This window comes from Oncorhynchus gorbuscha, linkage group LG11 (assembly GCF_021184085.1).
Source record: "Oncorhynchus gorbuscha isolate QuinsamMale2020 ecotype Even-year linkage group LG11, OgorEven_v1.0, whole genome shotgun sequence".
NCBI lineage: Eukaryota > Metazoa > Chordata > Actinopteri > Salmoniformes > Salmonidae > Oncorhynchus > Oncorhynchus gorbuscha.
Window position 1 is genome coordinate 57152307 of NC_060183.1, and position 21127 is coordinate 57173433.

The 21127-nt window shown below is 46.1% G+C and overlaps 1 protein-coding gene across 2 annotated transcripts in view; it reads left to right on the forward strand.

Annotated features, from left to right (window-relative positions):
• LOC124048999 (ephrin-A5b-like) overlaps positions 1–21127 on the forward strand; it is a 61323-nt gene that overhangs the window by 18693 nt on the left and 21503 nt on the right. The gene's annotated exons all lie outside the window — the stretch shown is intronic.

Consider the following 21127-nt stretch of genomic DNA (forward strand, 5'->3'; position numbering starts at 1 on the left):
GAGGACTGCTAGCCGTGGCTAACAAAGATTAGTAGCTAGTTAGCTGGCTAGCTCCTGATATGGACGTTCCAGTTATAAGGAATAAAAATAGTAGAACCGTACCACTGTGTGAGGCGGGTTTCAGGGAAGTATATTTAGTTTGTAGATAGAAAGTGAGATTAAGATATATATGAAAAAGACAGGCTATTTACACGGGATAAGACAAGGGATAAGACAAAGACAGATACACACGTTCTACTGCAGCGCCATCTTGGAATCGACTGCAGCGCCATCGTGTCCTGTGTGAACCATTGACTTTGGTCCCTAAAAAGCCTTCACAAACAGGACACTCTGAATATAAGCATGATCATGGTGACCAGTAAATGCCACATGTTGCCTCTTGTACCAGCCCTGGTTTCCTTTGAAATAACACATCCATCCACCCATTGACAACCAAAACAGGTCAAAAAACCTATTAGGATGCAGAACACCTCCTTAGGTAAATATGGATTTGTCTTTGTGCAAATGTAGAATGAATGAACATTGTGTAGTTTGCTTTGCAACCCTGCTTTGCATGGGGCTGAATGGCCTGAGACATGGCCCAGTAAATCCTGAGAAACCCACACCATGAAAGGGTTCGTCTTTACACCAAGGAAATTCTCGTGACACCTAATCACAAGAAGACAGGGAGAAAAATCCCCCAGGAGCCCACAACAATCTCCATGGGTTATCTTGAGGAAGCGTGACCTTTGTGACATTGATAGGATTTCACACACACACACACACACACACACACACACACACACACACACACACACACACACACACACACACACACACACACACACACACACACACACACACACACACACACACACACACACACACACACACACACACACACACACACACACACACACACACACACACACACACACACACACTCTTTCATTAGCCCTCTTTGTGGTGTGAGTCTCTTGTGCCAGACTTTGAAGCGGTGGGGAGATGGATGCCGGGTCACCCCCTCTCAGCCCTCTCTCTCTGTTGTCCTCAGTCCTTCTTAATGGTCCTTTAAGCGAGAGAACCGGATGGGAAAATGACCCTAGATCTGTAGCTAACATAAAGCCATCTCCTTGAGCCAACTTCTCTTTATTATCACCCAGTATTTTATACACCCAATAAAAACCATAGAAAATGTGTTTCTCGTTTACCTTGAATTATTTTCAGACTGGTCAAATTCTGCGTAGCAGCCATTTGAAATGAGGCATGCCTGGCTGCAGTTGGCTGGACTGGGACCAGTGAAACCAGTCTGCACTTCTCCATTCTTTCTCCCCCAGTCTCTCCATTCCTCCTGGCAGGCCTTTCTCATGTCAGGCCAAACATGTGCTTTCCCTTAATGCTTGCACACTGATAACCCAGGTTACCTAGCGCTGGAGGCTCACGGACAGCTATTTTCCATGAGCAGTAAATAAAATCAACAGTTTTCTATTTTTGCGGGGTGTAAGGCTAGATGGATGAGGGTTTTTAAATCAGTGGCGCTCCGAGGCTGAGCAGGGCCCTACTGGACGTCCGCTCGTGGACCGACGTTACCTCAGGAGGGAGAAGAGAACAGGAGAGAGGGATAGGAACACCTGGAGAGTGGAGGAGAGCAGGCACGCCAACCTCATATTTCCAACTACACATATGTGTCTCTTTCTAGCTTGTTCTCAAGATCTTTTCATCTCGATTTTGTCTGCAGACACAAACACATTCATTATTAACTTCCTGAATCATCCACAGTGGAAAAAGTCTGAGCTCTCCAAATCCAGACCCCATCCTTTATCAACATGTCTCTCCACCCAAGTTGTTCACTATTTGAGTGTCTGATCTGAAATATTCTACATCTGATGTGTTCATGTTGGCGTGGACTGTTATTTAGGTCACCTGTGGAGGAGAAGAAAATCCTTTAGATTAGGCCCAATCCCAGCCATCTGGGTGTGTGTGATGGAACAGTATGAGCGTATCACAACCATCAGCCTCTGGTTAACAGATACAGAAATACAGCTGGCAGGGTGTCACTCATTAAACTCAGTGTTGGATACACAGATGAGCATGAGTATCTGTGCGTGTGTGTGTGTTGGTGTGTGTATGTGTTGGTGTGTGTATGTGTTGGTGTGTGTATGTGTTGGTGTGTGTATGTGTGCACTGCTCCACTTTAAAAAATGGAGTCAGCTATTTGCATCAACATTATGTATTTTTACATATAATATACTTAAGCAATAAGCCAATATACCACGGCTAAGGGCTGCTCTTACATGCTGACTAGACCGGGCTAAGATACGATCAACGAAAGTAACTAATCAGATCTAATGTACAATAACAGGTCTGGATTTGTTCAAATTCATTTGGATCTTGGCCATCTTTTTTAATGCTGGACTTAATATAACACTGTTTGTGAAACGCTAAAAGTTAATTATGAACTGGGTGGTTCAAGCCCTGAATGCTGAATGGCTGACAGTTGTGGTATATCAGACCGTATACCATGGGTATGACAAAGCATTTATTTTTACTGCGCTAATTACATTGGCAAACAATTTACAGTAGCAATTAGGCACCTCAGGGGTTTGTGGTATTTGGCCAATATACCACGGCTAAGGGCTGTATCCAGGCACTAATGGTGAGAATGGGTAATCTCATCATTGATCGTCAATTTGTCAGACGGTTTTGATATCCGTTCATCATGAATCATTTCACCGCATAGCATAACAAAATGTTTGATACTAATATAGAAATGTGCTTTTCGTTCTTCAAACATGCAAACCACATTTTATATAAGTATTGTCAAGCTTTAAAAAAAATATATTACCTACGATCCCCTAAAAACAGAGCCACATGGCAATTTGTTGGAAGAACTTCTTAAGTTCTTCTTAACAATTCTTAAGTTGAAAGGAAATATTATGAACATTGAGTAAGTTAAACACAATTTTCCTTGTAGTTGTTTTTATACACAAATAGTTGCTTAGATTATGCATTTATCTTATCTTGAATACTTAAAAAAAAAATCCGTTTGGTTGAACAAGTTAAGTACATACTAGTAGAGCATCATTTGTAATCGTATCACAGAGTGTGAGTGCCATATTTGTAGGTCAGAAGTGATGTCATCAGGCACTAACCTGCTGACCTCTTCCCTTTGGCGGTGGACCAGGTCCTGAATGTCACTCATATCATTGGACACAGACAACAAAGCCCCCTCTGGCCCTCTCTTTGTGCGAATGTCAACTGCCGAACAAACCAGCAACGTCTTTTCATAACATGCCTGTCAACCCCCAAACAAAACTCAGCATCCCCCTTTCACGCTGTGACAGTCACAACCCCTCGAACAAGGCCAGCCACCTCTCTCTCCCCCCTCTCCCCTCTCTGTGTAGTGTAGTATTTAGGGGCAGAGCACCACTCACATTAGATCAAAGGGGGTATCAGATACATGCCAGCGGTCCCGACCCTGATACCAGCGTCTCCTGTGTGTAGTGTACGAGGCGGCTATGAAAAGCCCATTGTGTCCCTGCCAGCGTGGCGCGGAGATAATTAGTGTGTACACCACTATGTCAATCCTGGTGTGATCTCCCTGTTTGTCTCTTTACGCCTGGCCTTTTGTCAGTCGCGTGAGAACTGGAGGAGTCGGGGGCTCTGTGTTGTTGTGCTATTAGAGACAGAGATCAGCGTTCCTGTCTGTCTCGCCTCGTCTTCGTCTCACGGCCGGATCAGCGTCTCACAGCCCTCCTGATTTACAGTCTGGCGGCTCCAGGATCGGATGGCACTGCCCCTCTGTGTTCCAGGGCATCCTTAGGAATTAGGTTCACTAATGTTATTGCTTTATGCCCTTAATAACTGGCCTGGCGCCAGGTTTATTGTTGAGCCTCAGAATGATGAACGTTGGCACTGGCAGCAGTCAAAGCTGATGTGAGATTAGTTTCTAACGGCACGATGTGATTGTGGAATTTGTCCAACCTCATCTCCTAGAGACAACCTCATATCCTATCTGTAAAAGGATCACAATGGCTTGGGTTGGCTCTTAAATATATGTGTGTTTTATAAACGGTTTATAAACAGTTCAAAGGGAATCTCATGAGACAGTTGGCCATAGTAAATACAGTATCAGCCCAGACCAGGTTAACAGATGAACTCTGACAGATACCGTGCTTTGTTCCATCAGAATTGTGTTGACCTCAAAGGAAAAAACAGTTGACAGAAAGGATTTGGGCTGGATAAGCCCAGATTGCCTCCTCATGTAAAGAGCTGATTTGAAATGCCTTTCCTGTTTCACGTCAGTGTTTTATTTTGTATTGCATTGTATTATAGTCTTGGGGAACACAACAGGGAGATATACTGTAAGAGGTTTCTTATCATTGCTCTGATGCTTGGTGTGGCTGTGTAGACAGTGTGTGTAGGTGTGTGTATTCTGTTTATACGCAAACAGAGATGCGTGGACCTTATCATAGGGAGTAACTTTGACTTCTTCTCTTACACACACACACACACGCACGCACGCACGCACGCACGCACGCACGCACGCACACACACACACACACACACACACACACACACACACACACACACACACACACACACACACACACACACAGTTTAACTTTTTTATTTGGGCGAAAGTTTACCCTCCTTTTGTGGAAGTATGCATTGAAAATATAGGGAGTGTTACTTTACTCACGCTCGCGCAACCTGGGCGGCTCATGTGCCTGTGGTGTTACCTTAGATCAGAGGCAACGCTCCCAAACAGGTCAATACATCACAGTGACACTTTATGAGAACATACGATACCTAGCAGTGTATAGGAAGGCAGCCAGACAGCTGATTATAATAACAGAGGGACTTCAATGCAATGTGGCGTGAGTGGTCCATGCATTGACCTGTGAGCTCTCAGATCGTGGTGGGATGGGTTTGGTCCATGCATTGACCTGTGAGCTCTCAGATCGTGGTGGGATGGGTTTGGTCCATGCATTGACCTGTGAGCTCTCAGATCGTGGTGGGATGGGTTTGGTCCATGCATTGACCTGTGAGCTCTCAGATCGTGGTGTGATGGGTTTGGTCCATGCATTGACCTGTGAGCTCTCAGATCGTGGTGGGATGGGTTTGGTCCATGCATTGACCTGTGAGCTCTCAGATCGTGGTGGGATGGGTTTGGTCCATGCATTGACCTGTGAGCTCTCAGATCGCGGTGTGATGGGTTTGGTCCATGCATTGACCTGTGAGCTCTCAGATCGTGGTGTGATGGGTTTGGTCCACGCATTGACCTCTGAGCTCTCAGATCGTGGTGTGATGGGTTTGGTCCATGCATTGACCTGTGAGCTCTCAGATCGTGGTGTGATGGGTTTGGTCCATGCATTGACCTGTGAGTTCTCAGATCGTGGTGTGATGGGTTTGGTCCATGCATTGACCTGTGAGCTCTCAGATTGTGGTGTGATAGGTTTGGTCCATGCATTGACCTGTGAGCTCTCAGATCGTGGTGTGATGGGTTTGGTCCATGCATTGACCTGTGAGCTCTCAGATCGTGGTGTGATGGGTTTGGTCCATGCATCGACCTGTGAGCTCTCAGATCGTGGTGTGATGGGTTTGGTCCATGCATCGACCTGTGAGCTCTCAGATCGTGGTGTGATGGGTTTGGTCCATGCATCGACCTGTGAGCTCTCAGATCGTGGTGTGATGGGTTTGGTCCATGCATTGACCTGTGAGCTCTCAGATCGTGGTGTGATGGGTTTGGTCCATGCATTGACCTGTGAGCTCTCAGATCGTGGTGTGATGGGTTTGGTCCATGCATTGACCTCTGAGCTCTCAGATCGTGGTGTGATGGGTTTGGTCCATGCATTGACCTCTGAGCTCTCAGATCGTGGTGTGATGGGTTTGGTCCATGCATTGACCTGTGAGCTCTCAGATCGTGGTGTGATGGGTTTGGTCCATGCATTGACCTGTGAGCTCTCAGATCGTGGTGTGATGGGTTTGGTCCATGCATTGACCTGTGAGCTCTCAGATCGTGGTGTGATGGGTTTGGTCCATGCATTGACCTGTGAGCTCTCAGATCGTGGTGTGATGGGTTTGGTCCATGCATTGACCTGTGAGCTCTCAGATCGTGGTGTGATGGGTTTGGTCCATGCATTGACCTGTGAGCTCTCAAATCATGGTGTGATGGGTTTGGTCCATGCATTGACCTGTGAGCTCTCAGATCGTGGTGTGATGGGTTTGGTCCATGCATTGACCTGTGAGCTCTCAGATCGTGGTGTGATGGGTTTGGTCCATGCATTGACCTGTGAGCTCTCAGATCGTGGTGTGATGGGTTTGGTCCATGCATTGACCTGTGAGCTCTCAGATCGTGGTGTGATGGGTTTGGTCCATGCATTGACCTGTGAGCTCTCAGATTGTGGTGTGATGGGTTTGGTCCATGCATTGACCTGTGAGCTCTCAGATCGTGGTGTGATGGGTAGAATTTTAGCAACCAGGATAGCAGAGCATTTCTGCATAGTTTGTCTTTAATGTTTAACATTTTTATGTATTTGAAGATTTCGTATTTTAACCCACCTTAGCAGGCATTGTTGAGCACAGTACTCATTCCTCTATCAGTAAGTGGAGGTAGAGCTGTGAGCATTACAGGATGCTACATATACCTCTCATTAAGAGTGCTGCACACCTTGTTGACGGTGGGAATGACTTATCTCAATATTGAACATCAATTTGCCCGAAAGTTTTGATATACGCTCATCATTTTAGACATTTTATAAATAAACTTTTCTTTCTTCAAATATGCATACAATATTGTGTAAAAGTATTATAAAGTCAAAAAATGGTGAATTACCCAAAATCCTCTTAAAACACAGCCATGTGGCACTATTAAGTATTCATAATTTGCATAAACGTAATAATTATATATCAGTACAACACAGATAAATCAAGTGTTTTTAATCAAATGGCAATGTGATTGACTACAACCTTATTATTTTAAGTAAAGATGTAAAACGTAAAAGAATCAAGTAAGAACAACTTAGATTAAATTTGAAATATAAAAGAATCATAACTTGTAAAAACTCAATAACTTTCCATTAGCAGAACACAAATAAAGAAAGTGATATTTACTCAATAACCTACTATCTGTTAACAGTACTCAAAAACATTAAGTGATAATAAATCTTATTGACATATGAGTTTTTACCATTTTTACCATTTTTATGATTTTAATTCCACTGACCATTGGAGATGTATGAGTAGCAACTACTATGTTTAAAAAAATTTGTTAGGCAGTTACTTTTTACAGTGAATGGCCCACGTGAGTCATTGACCAATCGACTCTACTAATCACATTTGGTCCCCAGAAGTCCTTGGCATATCTCATGGCGTGTGACAATATGTCATTGCTAGGACGTTCCTGGGTGTCACCTCAGTTTGATCACCCTGAGATTTACTGTGGCCTGACCTGCTGGGATTATTATGGGCTGTGTGGAATTAGTCCGGGTTGATTCTACAGAGTGCTGTGTGTTAAGGGTCAGGCTACTGCTCATTTAGGGCTACTGCTCCAGTATGTACATCTTCTCCATTTAGCTAATGCACCTCCTGCCATAACGACACTCAAACAGTCAGAGAAGAGTTATAGCTCCCATTGTCTCAGTGTCTTTTTACTGGTGCTATTTGGGTCCTTGAGAATTGCAGTGTGTGCAGGCCTTTGTTCCATCCCAGCACTAAATCAACTGATTCAGCTAATTGTGATTAGCATGGTCTTTAATCTCAAAAACAATGAATGAAATCAGGTGTGTTACTGTAAATCTGGGCTGGAGTCAAAGCCTGCAAAATGTGTGGCTCTCCAGAAATGAAATTGGACACACTGACTTAGTGGCATTTCTTTTTAGCATACATATGACTCTTCTATCATTTTGCCCTACTAATATAGGCCAATTGTACATGATGGGTCTCACTGGTTTAAGCCTCCATGGCTAAGTACTGTTACAGTAGGCTATGCATAAGGCTAACATCTGTGGTGCATTCCGCTCCCATTCACACATGTGGAGGATCCTGTTGTAAATACAGCAGCAGCGCCATAACCGCTAGCTAACCCTTAATGGTATGGATTAGCAACGCCATGCTGGCTCACACAGAACACGGCGTGTTGAGATGAGCTAACAGGCCAGACGCTGGTGTTTGTGGCAGGTGTGGTGTGAAGTTGCACCGCACACACTCACATTCACACACATGGTTCCATATCACACACACACAATGGTTTCCATCTGCCAGATGGGTGGTTATGGATGGGCAGGGTCCGTGTGCCAGCAACCAGCACGGTCATTACAGGAACAGAGAGAGAGGAGAGGAGAGGAGAGGAGAGGAGAGGAGAGGAGAGGAGAGGAGAGGAGAGAGAGAGAGAGAGAGAGAGAGAGAGAGAGAGAGAGAGAGAGAGAGAGAGAGAGAGAGAGAGAGAGAGAGAGAGAGAGAGAGAGAGAGAGAGAGAGAGAGAGAGATTGAAGTAGCAGTAGCCCCCTTGGGAGCCATTTATCACAAAAGGACCTGTTTACGCCACTGGAACAGAATTCTAAAGGAGAAATGCGTCCCAATTCGGACAATAACACACAGTCCTGCCGCTGTAAAGGCTCTGCTGTGAGCACACCTCTGTGTATGTGTATGTGAATGTGTTTCCATGTGTGCAGGGAGTGTGTGGGTATTTTCAAACTGTAAGTGTGTGTGTGTGTGTGTGTGTGTGTCGGGGCTAGTCAGTCCGTACCTTCTATCTTCAGGCATGTGTTTAGGAAGTGAATCCCCGGCAGATAGGGCAGAGACAGACAATGTGGCCGTGTGTCAATACTTACACTTCGCTGTTTGGATAACGGATTATGAGGGATGAGAGGCAGAGAGATCAACCGAAATGGGATCAGGGCGGAGAGAGGGAGGGCTCATACAAAAACCAGTATAGAGGTTCTCCTCTCACCTCATTATTCACTCATTATTCAGGTTCACCTCAACTTATTATTTGTCCAGGCGAGTAAAATGTGTTATGTGCTTTGTCTATATCTGATAGATTTTTAAAATTCTAAACTTTTGGAGTATCCTAATCCATTGTCCTCTTGCATTCCTTAGAATTGTTTTGAAAACCTTTTAACAATTTTGACGACTTTGCTTGAAGAAGAGAATCTCAGGATAAGGGATAGTCTATAGGACAAACTGTCTTTCTCTCTCCCTCCGCTCTCTCTCTTAATAGTTGCTCTTTCCAAGCTGAGGGTTATGAGAGCATTTGGTCTTCTTGAAACAGCTGCTCTATGTCACGGGCGTGGTTTGTGGGTCCCAGCATTGGGGCATGCGTTGAGGGATGGGATAGGAAGAGGGGGAGGTAGGGTGGTGTGTGGGTGGGGGGGGCTGTCACCACACAGGGGTCTTCCATCCACCCCCAATCCCTCTCTCCCAGTGAGCCCTGTCCCTCTCTCCCTTTCTTCCATCCCTCTATCGTCCCAACCCTCCACAGACCACATTCCCACATTCCTCTGATAAAGCGGTTGGAAGCTGCTCCTCCTCCGGCTCGGGGCTGAGGGATCGGGGCTGGGGAAGCTTGTGTGTGCTCTGGAAGTGCGTCCCTAAAGCCCCCACTAAAGCTAAGATAAGGCATATCTCCCTCCCTCATGTGTGCCAGACAAAACCCATTTGTTTTGGATCTGTTGCCTGGATTTGGCCCTGACAGCTCATGGTGTGCAACTGAGAACCACCAAGACACAGAGAATGAGAAGAGAGAGATAAGAGAGAGAGAACCCCCTTTCTTTTTGCAGGATATGATGACATGGGTGACGGAATGCCTGTATCATATGGAAGCCATCAATTCCATCGCTCTCACTCATTTATCCATCTCTCTATCTCTCCATTCCTTCATTCCTTTTTTTCTCTGTCCTCTGACCACATGATGTGTGCCCTTAACAGTGTCCATGCGTAGTGTCATGACGACCCAAGCATAAACAGTGACGCCCTGTGTGTTTCAGAAACCACTCGAGGGCATTTAAGATCTTATTGAGTGTAATATTATCCCCTATACTGTAAACTGTCAACACCATCCACTTACCACAGCCCAGCACTTCTCCACCATGTAGCTGTAGTTCCCGCGAGCGGGCGGTCGCGCTCACATCAGAGTTTGTTTGGGAAATATTCACACTTGGATCTGTTACAGTGAGGCTTTGTTCTTTCTCTGCCCTGTCTTCCATCCCTCAGGGGGTTGGTGATAAAGTCAGAGCTGGGGATAAACTCAGGGTAGAGCAGGCTACATTATGGAGAAGTGCTGGGCTGTGGTAAGTGGATGGTGTTGAGAGTTTCCAGGCTATTATGACAACACACACATTTAATCCTCATTCCCTACCCTTGCTCTGTCCAGGTAAACTGCCAGTTAGTTACAGTACAGTCACAGTATCTCTGATCTCTGCTAGGATTTAGAGCCACATTTGGGTTGTAGTGGGCGTGAATGTGTTAGCGACCTGTATCTGGATATGGTAGAGTGTTAATTAAATCATTGTTTTATTGTCACATACACCGGATAGGTGCAGTGAAATGTGTTGTTTTACAGGGTATAGTAGTACGGGCCCCTGGAGCAAATGATGGTAAAGTGCCTTGCTCAAGGGCACATTTACAGATTTTTCAGTTACTGGTCTAAAGCTCCAACTGCTAGACTACATGAGATGTGGTGCCAGCCTAAAGGTGTCTCAGCTTTCTCATATCCAGTGTTATTTCATGCAGGAGACAGAAAGAGGAAGATGATAGTGGTAACAACAGAACATGTTTACTCCAAACAAGGCTCTCATTTACGGGGGAATCCCCTTCTTAAAGAGGAATCTGGGATGAAACACCACTCAACATCTAAATTACATACACAACTAGGACACAAATATTCATCAGCATAGCTCAGGGAAAGATATACTGTACAGGATTACATCGGATCAGCCTCTTTTTCCATCTCTTTGAATTTGCAATCTCAATCAGCAATATTTCAAACTTGCTTAAAAAAAGAACCTTGCCAAGTTTTTAGGATGATTAGTTGTTTTTGGTAAGATCCCTGCATTTTGCAACGTCAGTCAACTTTTCTCCCCAGCCTCTCCCCTTTCCTTTCCTATGTGTCTCTCTCTTTCTCCACTCCCTCGCTCTCACCATCTTTTCCAGAGTGAAATTGGGTAGAGTGTACACAGCTGTTCTGTAACCTTTCACCAGGGTCTCTCTATGCTCCTGGAATCCCTAAACCCCTCTCGATTCCGCCTCTATTTGTACCCAGAAAACAACCCCCCCCCCCCCACACACACACACACACAGGATTCAATAAGGACTGCTTCAATCAATGAGACACAGAATGGCTTCAGAGAGTGACAGAAAGACAAAGAGAAAAAAGAAGGAAGGAGTAAAAAGGAATTGAGAGGAATGTAAGTGTAAAAGAACAGGCTGAGTGAGACAGGGATAAGGATGTAGGTAGAAGAAAAGAATGAAGGCAGACGAGAGGGGATAATAAAAAGAGAAGAGGAGGTCGGGCCAGGGAATGTAACGAGAGAAAAGACAGAAGAGACAGAGGGAAGACAGAGGGGAGACAGGGAAAAGAGAGGGAAGACAGAGAAGAGACAGAGAAAAGAGAGGGAAGACAGAAGAGACAGAGAAGAGAGGGGGAAGACAGAGGGAAGACAGGGAAAAGAGAGAGAAGACAGAGAAGAGACAGAGAAGAGAGGGGGGAGAAATAGGGAAGACAGAGGGAAGACAGAGAAGAGACAGAGCAGAGAGGGGGGAGACAGAGGGAAGACAGAGAAAAGAGAGGGAAGACAGAGAAGAGAGGGGGGAGACAGAGGGAAGACAGAGAAGAGACAGAGAAGAGAGGGGGAAGACAGAGGGAAGACAGGGAAAAGAGAGGGAAGACAGAGAAGAGACAGAGAAGAGAGGGGGAAGACAGAGGGAAGACATAGAAAAGACAGAGAAGATAGAGAAGAGAGGGGGAAGACAGGGAAAAGAGGGAGAAGACAGAAGAGACAGAGAAGAGAGGGGGGAGACAGAGGGAAGACAGAGAAAAGAGAGGGAAGACAGAGAAAAGAGAGGGAAGGCAGAGAAGAGACAGAGAAGATACAGAGAAGAGACAGAGAAGATACAGAGGGAAGACAGAGGGGAGACAGGGAAAAGAGAGAAGAGACAGAGAAGAGAGGGTGGAGACAGAGGGAAGACAGAGAAAAGAGAGGGAAGACAGAGAAGAGACAGAGAAGAGACAGAGAAGAGACAGAGAAGATAAGGGGAAGACAGAGGGAAGACAGGGAAAAGAGGTAGAAGACAGAGAAGAGACAGAGAAGAGAGGGGGAGACAGAGGGAAGACAGAGAAAAGAGAGGGAAGACAGAGAAGAGACAGAGAAGAGAGGGGGGAGACAGAGGGAAGACAGAGAAAAGAGGTAGAAGACAGAGAAGAGACAGAGAAGAGAGGGGGAGACAGAGGGAAGACAGAGAAAAGAGAGGGAAGACAGAGAAGAGACAGAGAAGAGAGGGGGGAGACAGAGGGAAGACAAGAGAAGATAGAGAAGAGAGGGGGAAGACAGAGGGAAGACAGGGAAAAGAGGTAGAAGACAGAGAAGAGACAGAGAAGAGAGGGGGAGACAGAGGGAAGACAGAGAAAAGAGAGGGAAGACAGAGAAGAGACAGAGAAGAGAGGGGGGAGACAGAGGGAAGACAAGAGAAGATAGAGAAGAGAGGGGGAAGACAGAGGGAAGACAGGGAAAAGAGGTAGAAGACAGAGAAGAGACAGAGAAGAGAGGGGGGAGACATAGGGAAGACAAGAGAAGATAGAGAAGAGAGGGGGAAGACAGAGGGAAGACAGGGAAAAGAGGTAGAAGACAGAGAAGAGACAGAGAAGAGAGGGGGAGACAGAGGGAAGACAGAGAAAAGAGAGGGAAGACAGAGAAGAGACAGAGAAGAGAGGGGGGAGACAGAGGGAAGACAGAGAAAAGAGAGGGGAGACATAGAAGATACAGAGAAGAGAGGGGGGAGACAGAGGGAAGACAGAGAAAAGAGAGGGAAGACAGAGAAGAGACAGAGAAGATACAAAGAAGAGAGGGGGAGACAGAGGGAAGACAGGGAAAAGAGAGGGAAGACAGAGAAGAGACAGAGAAGAGAGGGTGGAGACAGAGAAAAGAGAGGGAAGACAGAAGAGACAGAGAAGAGACAGAGGAGAGAGGGGGAAGACAGAGGGAAGACAGGGAAAAGAGAGAGAAGACAGAGAAGAGAGGGGGGAGACAGAGGTAAGACAGAGAAGAAACAGAGAAGAGAGGGGGGAGACAGAGGGAAGACAGAGGGAAGACAGAGAAGAGAGGGGGAGACAGAGGGAAGACAGGGAAAAAAGAGGGAAGACAGAGAAGAGACAGAGAAGATACAAAGAAGAGAGGGGGGAGACAGAGGGAAGACAGGGAAAAGAGAGGGAAGACAGAGAAGAGACAGAGAAGAGAGGGTGGAGACAGAGAAGATACAAAGAAGAGAGGGGGAGACAGAGGGAAGACAGGGAAAAGAGAGGGAAGACAGAGAAGAGACAGAGAAGAGAGGGTGGAGACAGAGAAAAGAGAGGGAAGACAGAAGAGACAGAGAAGAGACAGAGGAGAGAGGGGGAAGACAGAGGGAAGACAGGGAAAAGAGAGAGAAGACAGAGAAGAGAGGGGGGAGACAGAGGGAAGACAGAGAAGAAACAGAGAAGAGAGGGGGGAGACAGAGGGAAGACAGAGGGAAGACAGAGAAGAGAGGGGGAGACAGGGAAAAAAGAGGGAAGACAGAGAAGAGACAGAGAAGAGACAGAGAAGAGACAGAGAAGACAGAGGGAAGACAGGGAAAAGAGAGGGAAGACAGAGAAGAGACAGAGAAGAGACAGAGAAGAGAGGGGGAAGACAGAGGGAAGACATATAAAAGACAGAGAAGATAGAGAAGAGAGGGGGAAGACAGGGAAAAGAGGGAGAAGACAGAAGAGACAGAGAAGATACAGAGAAGATACAGAGAAGAGAGGGGGAAGACAGAGGGAAGACAGAGAAAAGAGAGGGAAGACAGAGAAAAGAGAGGGAAGGCAGAGAAGAGACAGAGAAGAGACAGAGAAGATACAGAGAAGAGACAGAGAAGATACAGAGGGAAGACAGAGAAGAGACAGGGAAAAGAGAGGGAAGACAGAGAAGAGACAGAGAAGATTGGGGGAAGACAGAGGGAAGACAGGGAAAAGAGAGAGAAGACAGAGAAGAGACAGAGAAGAGTGGGGGGAGACAGAGGGAAGACAGAGAAAAGAGAGGGAAGACAGAGAAGAGACAGAGAAGATACAGAGAAGAGAGGGGGGAGACAGAGGGAAGACAGGGAAAAGAGGTAGAAGACAGAGAAGAGACAGAGAAGAGAGGGGGAGACAGAGGGAAGACAGAGAAAAGAGAGGGAAGACAGAGAAGATACAGAGAAGAGAGGGGGGAGACAGAGGGAAGACAGAGAAAAGAGAGGGAAGACAGAGAAGAGACAGAGAAGATACAAAGAAGAGAGGGGGGAGACAGAGGGAAGACAGGGAAAAGAGAGGGAAGACAGAGAAGAGACAGAGAAGAGAGGGTGGAGACAGAGAAAAGAGAGGGAAGACATAGAAGATACAGAGAAGAGAGGGGGGAGACAGAGGGAAGACAGGGAAAAGAGAGAGAAGACAGAGAAGAGAGGGGGAGACAGAGGGAAGACAGAGAAAAGAAAGGGGAGACAGCGAAGAGAGGGGGAGACAGAGGGAAGACAGAGAAAAGAGAGGGAAGACAGAGAAGAGACAGAAGATACAGAAAAGAGAGGGGGAGACAGAGGGAAGACAGAGAAAAGAGAGGGGAGACAGAGAAGATACAGAGAAGAGAGGGGGAGACAGAGGGAAGACAGAGAAAAGAGAGGGAAGACAGAGAAGAGAGGGGGGAGACAGAGAAAAGACAGAAGAGACAGAGGGAAGACAGAAGAGACAGAGAAGAGACAGAGAAGAGACAGAAAATATACAGAGAAGAGACAGAGAAGAGGTGGGGAGACAGAGGGAAGACAGAGAAAAGAGAGGGGAGACAGAGAAGATACAGAGAAGAGAGGGGGGAGACAGAGGGAAGACAGAGAAAAGAGAGGGAAGACAGAGAAGAGACTGAGAAGATACAGATAAGAGAGGGGGGAGACAGAGGGAAGACAGAGAAAAGAGAGGGGAGACAGAGAAGAGACTGAGAAGATACAGATAAGAGAGGGGGGAGACAGAGGGAAGACAGAGAAAAGAGAGGGGAGACAGAGAAGATACAGAGAAGAGAGGGGGGAGACAGAGGGAAGACAGAGAAAAGAGAGGGGAGACATAGAAGATACAGAGAAGAGAGGGGGGAGACAGAGAAAAGACAGAAGAGACAGAGGGAAGACAGAAGAGACAGAGAAGATCCAGAGAAGAGACAGAGAAGAGACAGAGAAGAGAAAGAGAAGAGACAGAGAAGAGACAGAGAAGAGACAGAGAAGAGACAGAGGGAAGACAGAGAAGAGACAGAGAAGAGACAGAGAAGAGACAGAGAAGAGACAGAGAAGAGACAGAGAAGAGACAGAGAAGAGACAGAGAAGATACAGAGAAGAGACAGAGAAGAGACAGAGAAGAGACAGAAAATATACAGAGAAGATCCAGAGAAGATACAGAGAAGATACAGAGAAGAGACAGAGAAGAGACAGAGAAGAGACAGAGAAGATCCAGAGAAGAGACAGAGAAGAGACAGAGAAGAGACAGAGAAGAGACAGAAAATATACAGAGAAGAGACAGAGAAGATCCAGAGAAGAGACAGAGAAGAGACAGAGAAGATACAGAGAAGATACAGAGAAGAGACAGAAAATATACAGAGAAGAGACAGAGAAGATCCAGAGAAGATACAGAGAAGAGACAGAGAAGAGACAGAGGGAAGACAGAAGAGACAGAGAAGAGACAGAGAAGATACAGAGAAGAGACAGAGAAGATACAGAGAAGAGACAGACAATATACAGAGAAGAGACAGAGAAGATCCAGAGAAGAGACAGAGAAGATACAGAGAGAAGAGAAGAGAAGATACAGAGAAGAGACAGAGAAGATCCAGAGAAGATACAGAGAAGAGACAGAGAAGAGACAGAGAAGAGACAGAGAAGAGACAGAGAAGATACAGAGAAGAGACAGAGAAGAGACAGAAAATATACAGAGAAGAGACAGAGAAGAGACAGAGAAGAGACAGAGGAAGACAGAAGAGACAGAGAAGAGACAGAGAAGATACAGAGAAGAGACAGAGAAGACAGAGAAGATACAGAGAAGAGACAGAGAAGAGAGGGAAGACAGAAGAGACAGAGGGAAGAGACAGAGACAAAGAAGAGACAGAGAAGAGACAAGAGACAGAGAAGAGACAGAGAAGAGACAGAGAAGAGACAGAGAAGAGACAGAGAAGAGACAGAGAAGAGACAGAGAAGAGACAGAGAAGATACAGAGAAGAGACAGAGAAGAGACAGAGAAGAGACAGAGAGAAAGAGGGAGAGAGAAGAGACAGAGAAGAGACAGAGACAGAGACAGAGACAGAAGACAGAGAAAGACAGAGAAGAGACAGAGAAGAGACAGAGAAGATACAGAGAAGATACAGAAGAGACAGAGAAGATCCAGAGAAGATACAGAGAAGACAGAGAGGGAAGACAGAAGAGACAGAGGGAAGAGACAGAGAAGAGACAGAGAAGAGACAGAGAAGAGACAGAGAAGAGACAGAGAAGATACAGAGAAGATACAGAGAAGAGACAGAGAAGATACAGAAGAGACAGAAGACAGAAGAGACAGAAGACAGAGAAGAGACAGAGAAGAGACAGAGAAGATACAGAGAAGAGACAGAGAAGAGACAGAGAAGATACAGAGAAGAGACAGAAAATATACAGAGAAGATACAGAGAAGATCCAGAGAAGATACAGAGAAGAGACAGAGAAGATACAGAGAAGATACAGAGAAGATCCAGAGAAGATACAGAGAAGATACAGAGAAGAGACAGAAAATATACAGAGAAGAGACAGAGAAGAGACAGAGAAGAGACAGAGGGAAGACAGAAGAGACAGAGAAGAGACAGAGAAGATACAGAGAAGAGACAGAGAAGATCCAGAGAAGATACAGAGAAGAGACAGAGAAGAAAGAGGGAAGACAGAAGAGACAGAGGGAAGACAGAGAAGAGACAAAGAAGAGACAGAGAAGAGACAGAGAAGAGACAGAGAAGAGACAGAGAAGAGACAGAGAAGATACAGAGAAGAGACAGAGAAGAGACAGAGAAGAGACAGAGAAGATACAGAGAAGATACAGAGAAGTGACAGAGAAGAGACAGAGAAGAAAGAGGGAAGACAGAAGAGACAGAGGGAAGACAGAGAAGAGACAAAGAAGAGACAGAGAAGATACAGAGAAGAGACAGAGAAGTGACAGAGAAGAGACAGAGAAGAGACAGAGAAGAGACAGAGAAGATACAGAGAAGATACAGAGAAGAGACAGAGAAGATCCAGAGAAGATACAGAGAAGAGACAGAGAAGAAAGAGGGAAGACAGAAGAGACAGAGGGAAGACAGAGAAGAGACAGAGAAGAGACAGAGAAGAGACAGAGAAGAGACAGAGAAGATACAGAGAAGATACAGAGAAGATACAGAGAAGAGACAGAGAAGATACAGAGTAGAGACAGAGAAGAAAGAGGGAAGACAGAAGAGACAGAGGGAAGACAGAGAAGAGACAAAGAAGAGACAGAGAAGATACAGAGAAGAGACAGAGAAGAGACAGAGAAGATACAGAGAAGAGACAGAGAAGAGACAGAGAAGAGACAGAGAAGAGACAGAGAAGAGACAAAGAAGAGACAGAGAAGAGACAGAGAAGAGACAGAGAAGAGACAGAGAAGAGACAGAGAAGAGACAGAGAAGAGACAGAGAAGAGACAGAGAAGAGACAAAGAAGAGACAGAGAAGAGACAGAGAAGAGACAGAGAAGAGACAGAGAAGATCCAGAGAAGATACAGAGAAGAGACAGAGAAGAAAGAGGGAAGACAGAAGAGACAGAAGAGACAGAGGGAAGACAGAGAAGAGACAGAGAAGAGACAGAGAAGATACAGAGAAGAGACAGAGAAGAGACAGAGAAGAGACAGAGAAGAGACAGAGAAGAGACAAAGAAGAGACAGAGAAGAGACAGAGAAGAGACAGAGAAGAGACAGAGAAGATCCAGAGAAGATACAGAGAAGAGACAGAGAAGAAAGAGGGAAGACAGAAGAGACAGAAGAGACAGAGGGAAGACAGAGAAGAGACAGAGAAGAGACAGAGAAGATACAGAGAAGATACAGAGAAGATACAGAGAAGAGACAAAGAAGAGACAGAGAAGAGACAGAGAAGAGACAGAGAAGATACAGAGAAGATACAGAGAAGATACAGAGAAGAGACAGAGAAGAAAGAGGGAAGACAGAAGAGACAGAGGGAAGACAGAGAAGAGACAAAGAAGAGACAGAGAAGAGACAGGATGTTAGACACAGAGAAAGATGTTCATGTGTTTTTAGAAGGTGAGAATGGGGTGAGGAGGGATAAGGTCAAATCCCCACTACTGTAGTTTTGCACTCTCTCCACGTCCTGCCTGCCTCAGTGGAAAGCCCTGTTCCACATCTGTTGAGAGTTGAAAGGGCACTGTTATTCTTCCAACTAAGCCCCAAACCAAATACTACGTCTCAGTTTCAGCGAATGCGTCCGTCTCTGTCCCCCCGTCAAGCCGTCTGTCTTCACTCAGACAGCTCCAGCCCTGGACAGGAAGACGCACGTACATAGGAAGATGCACCAGAGGTCATGATGTATACACACTGGGCCAGAATCAGGATTCATCTAATGTAGGATTCACAGAACTGTGTATATCTAAGGAGTCAGCCTGTCTTAGCCTTAGCCTGCAGGGTGTGTGTGCGACCCATGTGTTTATGTGTGTGTATTGTGTGTATATGTGTGTGTATTGTATACGGGAGTGGCCAAGGCAGCCATAGGGTCCCCTCCTGTGTGTCCTCAAGGCCAGAGTTGTCCGCTGACACCCCTCGCCTGCTAACAGGCCTGTGAGAGGCTCTTCAGAAACTCCAACACACTGGGCCAGAACCGCCCGGTGACAAGTGTGGAGGGACAAGAGCCAGCAGGCACAGAGGAATGCAGTGCACACTGTGTGCCAGACCCTACTTTGTGTGTGTGTGTGTGTGTGTGTGTGTGTGTGTGTGTGTGTGTGTGTGTGTGTGTGTGTGTGTGTGTGTGTGTGTGTGTGTGTGTGTGTGTGTGTGTGTGTGTGTGTGTGTGTGTGTGTGTGTGTGTGTGTGTGTGTGTGTGTGTGTGTGTGTGTGTGTGTGTGCGTGCGTGCGTGTGCGTGTGTGTTTGTCTCTTTCTGTGTGCGGTTTTTGAATGGAATTGTACTGACTGGCTTGTTTGGTTTGCAGTACTGCTTGTTTGCCTTTATCAGCCTTGTTTCCCTAACCAACCAGCTCTATGTTTCTATGTACAATGTCCCTCTCCATTTCCTCTGCATGACAAATTCTCTATTCCTCATTGTAGTGCCTGCCTGCCTGCCTGCCTGCGTTGGTGCGTGCGTGAGTGTATGTGTGTTATCCCTTCTGACCTGGGTCAGATTGTTTAGGGGATTATGGGTATTAGAGTCTTTACCTACTGTGAGAAAAGGCAAAATCATCAGTCTACCTGTGACAGGCCTGATGCAGTCCCAGGGTACGGTCTGCTGGCTTTGTAAAGTTATAACAAGCCCAAACCTGTCTCTCACCCATCTACTACCCCTCTTACACAAATGGATGTGCACACACAGATCATAATTAATTCACACAACACAACACAGCCATCATCCAACCCCTTACACCTACAAACCGCTACTCTTCAACACTCACTCACAGATCATGTCCAACCCCATTATACACACATTATACCACATCCTCCTACCTGTCCCCATTGAGTGTTCTCCCAGTAACACAGCTTGTTCAGTAATCGCTCCTGTGTGTAGAGTGGACCAGCTGAGTGTATTTGTCCTGAGGGCTTATCACCACTGCTGTCTGAGAGAGAGGAGCGTTGTAAAGGTGGATTATTCTGGGTTAGGGTTACTAACAGGGATAGGCTGGGTTAGGGTTACTAACAGGGATAGGCTGGGTTAGGGTTACTAAGAGGGATAGGCTGGGTTAGGGTTACTAACAGGGATAGGCTGGGTTAGGGTTACTAACAGGGATAGGCTGGGTTAGGGTTACTAACAGTGATAGGCTGGGTTAGGGTTACTAACAGGGATAGGCTGGGTTAGGGTTACTAAGAGGGATAGGCTGGGTTAGGGTTACTAACAGGGATAGGCTGGGTTAGGGTTACTAACAGGGATAGGCTGGGTTAGGGTTACTAACAGTGATAGGCTGGGTTAGGGTTACTAACAGGGATAGGCTGGGTTAGGGTCACTAACAGGGATAGGCTTGGTTAGGGTTACTAACAGGGATAGGCTGGGTTAGGGTTACTAACAGGGATAGGCTGGGTTAGGGTCACTAACAGGGATAGGCTGGGTTACGGTTACTAACAGGGATAGGCTGGGTTAGGGTCACTAACAGGGATAGGCTTGGTTAGGGTTACTAACAGGGATAGGCTGGGTTAGGGTCACTAACAGGGATAGGCTGGGTTAGGGTTACTAACAGGGATAGGCTGGGTTAGGGTTACTAACAGGGATAGGCTGGGTTAGGGTCACTAACAGGGATAGGCTGGGTTAGGGTCACTAACAGGGATAGGCTGGGTTAGGGTTACTAACAGGGATAGGCTGGGTTAGGGTCACTAACAGGGATAGGCTGGGTTAGGGTTACTAACAGGGATAGGCTGGATTAGACCCTAATGATGACCTCTTGACCTGTGGCTGTAGAGTCCAGTCTCCTTCTGGGGTGTCAAATGTATAACACTGTTCTGGTTTTGATTTATGGCCAGCGTTTTTCATGGTCAGGTCACATGATCAAGACCACCTTGATAGGCCTTTAAATGAGATATTGGAGTCTATTGAGTCACCTTTCTCTGTTAAAATCCTTATTATGTATGATGATAGACCCATTGACTCTAACCCTATAGGACATGTCCACTATGTCCCTATGCATCAGTATAACAGGGATACAGTGCATATGGGCTGGTGAAAAGCCTTCATGTTGTTGT